Raw genomic sequence first — 8069 nt, 5'->3', positions numbered from 1 at the left:
CTCTCTTTCTCTCTTTCTCTTTGTCTCTTTCCCGCTGTCGGGCACCCTTCTCTCGGGCTCCCTAGCCCGACGTCCCTCTCCTCTCCCCGCCTCCCTCTCCCCTGCAGGGCCGGGCCATGCCCCCGGCCCGCCCCCGGCCCCGGGCGGGGCTGCCCCGTGCCCGGCCCCGGCCGTCCCGCCGCGGTCTCGCCTCCGCCCGGCTCTGGCCGTACTGGCGGTGGCGCTGCCGGGCGGGAATCAGTGCCGGGGGCCGGGGCGGCATCGCTGCGCTTTGCCTTCGCCTGGCCCGAGCCCGGCCCCGGACCCGAGGCAGGGTCCAGTCCCGGCCCCGGCCCGGGCTCCTCCCGGCGCCCGCGGAGCACACACGCGGCGCGGCCGCTCCCGCCGCCTCCGCCGCGGCTTCCCCGGCCCGAGCTCCGCCGCTCGGCAGCGCGGCCGCCGGCCCCGAGCCTCCCGTGCCGCGTTCCCGAGAACGAACGCCCGGGCATGGCCGGCCCGGGGCGGGTGAGAGGCGCTCGGGGGCCGTTGCTGGCCCCGAGCCGAGCACTGACCGCCGCGTCCCGCCCGCAGGGAAGGCGCAGGAGGCCCTGCAGGAGCTGGTCGGCGTGGAGGACGAGGAAGAAGGCCCTGGTGCTGCTCCAGCACAGGAGACCGAAGAGGTCGTGCCGTTCCAACCACCGCAGGAGGGTGAGTGGCTGAGCTGGGCTGTAGGGCTGGAGCCTGCAGCTAACTTGGCCCTATGCCATGCCATGCCATCCCATCCCATCCCCTGGAGAAATGCCCACGGACGGGATGGAAGAGGGGCCTGGCAGACACCCCACAGTGGCCGTGCTTCATCCCCTGGAGCATCCCGGGGCTCTCCCTGCCTGGGCAGCGCAGGTCTGGGCCATGCTCTCCGGCCTCTCCCGCAGCCCCTCAGCTCTGGCTGCGCTCACTGTTTGCCAGATGCAGCCCTGGAGCGCACACAAAAGCAGGAGCGCACCCGTGGCCGCTTCCGAAGAACAGCGCAGGTACCTGCAGCCACCCCCACCTGGGCTGGGCCTGCTGTCCCTGCTCAGCCCGTGTGGAGCACTCCATGCAACATCCCCAGCTTCTTGCCCATCTGCTACAGATGGTGTGCAAATTCATGAAAAGGATTCGGGAGGAAGAGACCAGCGTCATGGGCACCGTGGTCAGAGCGTACCCTCCCATCTTCAAAACCAACACCAGTGCTGCCCTGCTGGATATGCTTGTGGAGGAGGGTCCTTCCAGTCCAAAGCAAGTAAGCAGCTTGTGGCCTGGCGTCCATCCTCCCAGCAATTGCTTGGCCTCCCAAGCCACGCCTGCTGCACACTGTAAGCCTTGAGGCCATGGCAGTGTGGTGGCAAGGGAAGCACTTTTCTGGGGCAGCTGGGCACATGACTCCCTCTGGCAGCTTTCCAAGTCTCCCCGGCCTTCTCCAGGTGCCCGCCATGGTCAGGTACATCCACCAGTGGCTCGTGGCCAATGAGTTTCCTGAGTACAACCTGCACAGGCCCCTTCTGGATCTCACAGAGGCACAGCCCGCAGATGTGGTGATGGCTCTCCTGCGTGTGGCCCCATCATGTGACAGGTACAGGGCCCACGGGCCCACAAGGCTCAGGGCTCAGCAGCCCATCACTCTGTACAGCCTGTCCCAGTGGTCTGACACACAGAGAATTCCAGGGCTCTCTGGCTCCTCCCTTTGCCAGTCCCCAGCATGCTGCCATACTCCCTCCCTGTTCCTCAGGGGCCAGTCCCCACGGGGCTGGGCTGCCTGTGTGCTGAGGGCCAGTGGGCAGAGGCAGAGCTGGCAGCCAGCTCAGCTCCCCGCTGCGGCCCAGGCCACAGTGCTGTGTCCCAAACCCCCCTGAGACAGAGCTCTAACCCTACAGAGCTGCTTTGACCATGTGGAAGAGCATCATGTGCTCATGCAGGACTGCAGAGACGGCCATGCTCATACTCCTTGACGTGCTGGCCAACTGGCCAGAGCACAGCACATGCACCACCGATGGGGACCACACGGCTGTCCTTGCCCTGGCTGTGAGTTTCTGCAACTGGCCTTTGCTCAGCCCAAGCTCACCTCTCCATCAGGTCTCCATCCTCCCTCCACCACGGTGTCTCACTGCCTCTCCCTGCTAGGCTGAAACCTGGCCCAGGGGCAGCTTCAGAGCCACCAGGCCCCGTGCTCCCCCTGCATCTCCGCTGGCCTCTCCCTGCCACGCTTGGGCCCTGCCACATGGACACCTCGGCACTGAGCTCGGGCTGCTCTGTCCTTTGCAGGCAACTGTGGTGATGTGGAAGATCCTCCAGATGCCCTGCGTCCCACATGTGGTGACCGTGCATTTCCCCTGCCTCTTTGTGTATCTGCTCTTCCAAGTGCTCTTCAGCACCTTAGATATGCCAGAGGCGGCCAACACCTGCTGGAAGGGATGTCAGCAGCAACATGGCCTTGCCACCAGCCCCAGCAGGTGCTGCATGCAAGTCCTCCTGTCCCTGCCACGTGCCCAGGGCAGGAGCCAGTGCTCCCAGCATGACCTGGGCTTTTCTCTGCACACAGCTTTGCAGAGCAGACCCTGAAGGCCCTGCTCTGCCGACTGCACTATGAGGATGTGGTGGTGGCAATGGAAGACAAGCATGGCTGGGACATGCTGCTCTGTGCTGACACCCACCACTGTGCTGTGGGCATGCTGGCCAGGTGAGACCCCCTGCTCCCCAACTGCCCCTGGCATTTGTGCCCTGTGCCTGGGGTGCCCCACACAGTGGGGCCCGAGGTCTTGGGCCACAAGGCCTTGTCACCAAGGGACGGCCAAGGAGACTGCAAAAGGCTGGGAGAGGGGCGTGCCCAAGAGCAGCCACCTCCCAGAGGGCCTGGCTCCCCCTTGCTGGGTGCTGGGGAAAGGCCAGACCTCTGTGAGTCAGTCCTGGGAGAGCTTTAGCCCTGCTGCCTCAGGGTTTTGTTTGCGATTTCCTCCTATCAGAGAAATGCACCACACATCTGAAGCCTTGTGTTCCACAATTGCATTCCACCTGCTCGGGCTGCTCAGCAAAGACACGCCATGCCGGGATTTGGTGGCCATGGCGTTCCTTGTGGAGGTGAGGCTGAAGGCCAGCACTGCCTGGCTGAGCTGCCTCCCGGCTGTGTGCCCTCTCGCGGCTGCAACTGCCCAGGACGGTGCCCATGCCCTGTGCTGCTGCCTGGGCCCGGCCCTGTGCGGCTCCCCCGTCACTGGCCTCGTGCCTTTCAGATCCTGGACTGCCTGGACTTGAGTGAATGCCGTGACAGCGTCCTGGAGGTCATGTCCAAGAAGCTGCAGAGCGAGTGCAGGGAGATGCGTCACTTGGCCCTCAGAGGCCTCCTGGTGCTTGGCACCAGTGTCTCGGTGAGAAGAGGGCAGCGGCTGAAGCCATGATGCCAGCGTGGGAATGGGCAAGGCAGTCGCTTGGCCTTGCCTGGCCTTGGGGTGCTGAGGCAGCTGCTCCCAGCTGTCCTGCCTCCCGCTTCAGCTGCTCCAGTGCTTTGGCACAGGCCTTTGGCCTCTGGGCCCTGTGGCAGCAGGATGGCCTTTCACACACGCATTTTCCACGCAGGCCGCAATAAGAATGTGGAGCTTGCATGAAAGGCTCGTGGAGCTGCTGCAGGAAAATGACAGCTGTGCCAGAAGCTGCCCCTCGGTCTCAGAGGAATTTAGGCCTCTCTGCAGAACCTGTTGTGCTTTGAGGCAGTGCGGCAGCGCTCAGGGAGTTCCTGCTGCCTGTGAGGGTGGCTGGACCTGGCTTGGCTCTGCCTGGGCTGCCTTCTGTGCCAAAGACAAAAGCAGAGATTGTTTCTGCTTGAGCAGAAGGCTGGCACCTAGCAAGTGACTAGGCTCCAGGGAGCTCTCTGGCCCCAGCTGTTTTCGGGCTCCTGTTCTTACTCCTTCTCCGGCTCAGACACTTTGTGCCCCTGGCAGTGGACCTGCCAGTGATGGTGGGTGTACCTGCAGAGGCTGCAAAGGCCCTTGGTGACCTCTTAGGGCCCCCTTCTTAAGAGCTCCTCATTTGGGCTTATGGCATGGGATGCAGTGCTTGAAGGAAATCAAGGCCTTCTTGGAAAGGCCACCTGATGCAAGGTGGAGAAGATGGCCCTCCCACTTGCTGGTCTCAGCAGCTGGAAGCCAAGAGACCGCAAAGGGTCCAGAGCTGCCGGCAGCGGGGCTGCCTTTGGGAGGCTCTGGGCAGCAGCGTCTCTGTGTGCGAGTGAGCGCCCTGCACTGCTTTTGTCTTTCAGGGAGCATTGTGAGTGTGGGCCAGGCAACGAGCAAATACACGGCACTTGAAGAACTGGGATGAGGGTAAGCGTGGCGTCGGCTCCTTTTACAAAAGTGTGAGCCAGGTCTTTGGCTGGTGCAATATCAAGCGTGAAGTCAGGCAAGCTCCAATCATGGTCAAGCTCTGGCTTGACCTCCTGTTGCCTGCCTGGACTGCTTGGTCCAAGCAATCTGAAGGCCTCATCAAAGACAAGTTGATGCTGGCATTGTCTTGCTTTCAGCAATGAGGAGAAGGACGTGGGAAATCCCCTACCCCTGCAGCTTTCTGGCCTGAAAGAGCACCTTGCCATTCAAGAAATGTCAGATTCTCAAGGACAGTCTTCTGACTTTAATTTTTCTCACTTTTTTGACACACACATGCATACACACCCGCACAAGGAGGAGAGTTCCCCTTAGGTTTGGAAATGACCTGGCTGAGCCTTGGAGGTTTCCAGCGGCCCTTGGTCTTCATGCTGCATCTTAGTGTTCCCTTGGGCAGCCTGCCCCGCAAGGCAGAGGGCTCGCGGGCTGACGTGCTGTTGGCCGAAGAGACGCCGCAGCCAGGCATTTTCTAAGGAAGGCGTGCAGGCAGCCTGGGGAGATCTGCTGCCTAGGCTTGATTCCAGTGCCAAGGGCTAAAGGGCTCTTTCGTCTGCTTTTGTCTTTCCAGGGGATTTGGAGCTGTTTATAGAGCCCTTGACACCAGCAGCGGACAACAGGTAAAGTGCCAACAGCCCCATGCCATGTTGCAGCTCTGGAGCACTTTCCCCACTGCTGTGAGCTCTCCCTGGAGGTTTGGCTGGCAGGCCCATGTCTGCAGCAGAGGCTGTTCCTCTAAAGTACAGTCTAGGCTCAGGGGGCAGAATGCATTTGGGATGGCCTTTGGTGCTTCTGCTAAGCTCTGCTGTCTAGTGACAAGGCACTTTGGCCCTGCCCACTGCCTCATTGCACCAGCACTCGCTCCGTGCTCCTTGTGATCTTGAGCAGGGTGCGTCTTCTCAAGGGAATGGTGGCCAAGGTCATTTCAGGTGGCAATCAAGATCATGTCACTTGAGGAGGGGATGTCCGAGGAGCTGGCTGCCAATGAAATCCTGGCCATGAGGGACAACAGGAGTCCCAATATTGTTGCCTACTTAGACAGATTGGCGTATTCTCGTGTCAGCGTAGCTTTAGCTAGTGCAAGCCCCAAGAGACAATGCCCTTTGGTCACCGGCAGAGAAGGGAGCTGGTGATGATTTCTCTGCTGGTCTCCAGAGCATGGGAGGAGGTGGAGCTGGTGTTCAATAACCTCTTGTGGCACACGTAGCTTGGAGAGCAGGCTCTGGGGTGACTGAGGCTGTGCCCATTGCTGTCTCTCCATGCTGTGGTTTTCTTCTTTCAGCTACCTGATGGATGCAGAGCTTTGGCTGGCCATGGAGTTCATGGATGGTGGCACCTTGTTTGATGTGCTCGGGGCAGTGTACCTGGAGGAAGGACAGATAGGCACTGTCTATCAGGAGGTGAGGGATCCCACTTGTGCTTCCCCGAGCCTGCCCAGGATGCCGCTTGCCAGCTGGAGGTTAAGGAGAGCCGAGATTTCTTGCTCTCACCTTTCCTTTGCTGCTACTGCTGATGTCACGACACACAGGAGAAGAAAGAGCATGGGAAGTGAACTGCCTGCCACTGTCCCCGCACTCCTCAGGCTCTGTTCTTGCACTCTTCCATCCTGTCTGTCCTGTGGCACTGGTGCTCGCTCACTCACTTGGTTTCACTTGCTTCCTCTTCTCAGCTTTGCCTGGCAATGTTTTCCTGGAGCCTGTCTGTCTGTCCTACATTCCTTGCCACTGGAAGGCAGCATGCAGGTGGCAGAATTTCAAGCTAAGGGAGAGGAGCTGGCGTTAGCTTCAAAGGATAGCATTGCAGCCCCGATGGCGATGGATTCTGGAACAGCTCTAAGGTGCTGCTTCCTCCTCTGCTGCCACTAGGCTTCCCCAAAAATTTTTGCCATGCTGCCTCCCAGCCAAAGGTGACGCGCTTCCTACCGAAGGCCGGTGGAACTTTTGGAAGCCCAGATGCCTTTGCTTGGAAATCGAGAAAAAACTTCCAAGAGTGTTGAAGCAGCAAGCTCTTCTTGGTGACAGCACCATGATGCTGCGCCCTCGCTCACAGTTGCCTGAGAAAGCCGTCAATCCCATCGAGCTCTTTCCTTTCTGGTGGGATGAAATCAGATCGTGCACGTTAACTTTCCCTCCCTCCTTTTTCTCTCTCAGTGCCTGCAAGGACTGCATTTCCTTCATTCCCGCCAAGTCATCCACAGACACATCAAAAGCAACAACGTCCTTGTGGGCATGGATGGATCTGTCAAGTTGGATGGGTATCCCTGCTGGGCTGCAGCATTTCCAGCACATGCCATGTGCTTGCATTTTGGTGAGTGCCGCTTGGGCAGAAGCGCCGCTTGGCCAGTGCGTGAATGGTGAGGGTGTTTTGGAAGTGGCCAATGCCCTGTTTGCCTGGCTCCAGGCACGTGAAAGGAGAGCTGAGCTGCTTTTTCAGCTCGATTCAGCATGGCCTGGTCAGGCTTGGAGTGGGCAATGGTTTTGGCCGCTTTGCCAGTGGTAGCTGGCTTTGACAGACTTTGTTTTTGTCCTCAGGTGACTTTGGCCTCTGTGCTCAGCTCAGCCCTGAGCCCAACAAGCGCAGCTCCAGCGTCAGCACTCCCAGCTGGATGGCACCGGAGGTGGTGAGAGGAGAAGCCTATGGCCCCAAAGTGGACATCTGGTCCCTGAGGATCATGGGGCTGGAAATGGTGGAAGGGGAAGCTCCTTACGAGGGGGAAGCCCGTCTCAGGGTAAGGTGCAGCTTAGCAAGAGGGCTCTGTGTGGAGAGAGCTGATGTGGCTAGCAAAGGAGCAGGTGCAGTGTCCTCTTGCATCCTTTTGCTGTAGGTTTATGAACTGATAGAAAGGAACGGGCCCCCAAAACTGCAGAAGCCCAGGCACCACTCAGCTCTCCTGCATGACTTCCTCCGCTGCTGCCTGCAGGCAGACAAGGACAGGCGCTGCTCTGCCCAGGAACTCCTGCAGGTAAGAAAAAGCAAAGGGGCAAAAAGCCCTGTCAGCTGAGGACACCTGCATGAAGGGATGAGGAGGAGTGTGGGCCACGTGGCACAGACAGCTCCCAGGACAGGAAGGCGCAGGGAGACACGCTGCCCTCGGTGCTCTTTGTGTGTCTTCCTGGTAGCCAGGGAATCCTGCATGAGCCCGTGAGGGTAGGATCCTGGAAAGTAAGAGTTCCTTTCTTTGTTCTTTATCCTCTGGGCAACATCCCTTTGTGACCTCAGGCAATCCTGCCTCCAGTCTGGCTGCTCTGATCATTTCAGCCAAGCAAGTGCAGGAAGACTGGAGAGGAGACACCTGCGCCTGAGGAGGCCCTTATGCCCCGCCAGCCAAGAGGAGGGACTCAGCACTGGTGAGGCCTCACCTGGAGTATTGTGTCCAGTTCTGGGCCCCTCATTTTAGGAGGGACGTTGAGATGCTTGAGTGTGTCCAAAGGAGAGCAACGAGGCTGGTGAGGGGCTTGGAACACAAGCCGTATGAAGAACGACTGAGGGAGCTGGGGTTGTTCAGCCTGGAGAAAAGGAGACTCAGGGGTGACCTTATAACCCTCTTCAACTTCCTGAAGGGTGGCTGTGGTGAGCTGGGGGTCAGTCTCTTTCTCCGGGCAACAACAGACAGAACAAGAGGACACAGTCTCAAGCTGCGCCAAGGGAGATGCAAGCTAGAATTAAGGAGGAAGTATTTTACAG

At 59.5% G+C, this 8069-nt stretch overlaps 1 pseudogene; it reads left to right on the top strand.

Moving 5' to 3' along the window:
• The first annotated feature begins 486 nt into the window (after positions 1-486).
• On the top strand, positions 487-7687 carry LOC131562641 (serine/threonine-protein kinase PAK 3-like; annotated as a pseudogene).
• The last annotated feature ends 382 nt before the right edge of the window (positions 7688-8069 follow it).

This window comes from Ammospiza caudacuta, chromosome 11, assembly GCF_027887145.1.
Source record: "Ammospiza caudacuta isolate bAmmCau1 chromosome 11, bAmmCau1.pri, whole genome shotgun sequence".
NCBI lineage: Eukaryota > Metazoa > Chordata > Aves > Passeriformes > Passerellidae > Ammospiza > Ammospiza caudacuta.
Note: the sequence above shows the minus strand (reverse complement) of the source record. Positions and strands in the feature narration are given on the sequence as shown.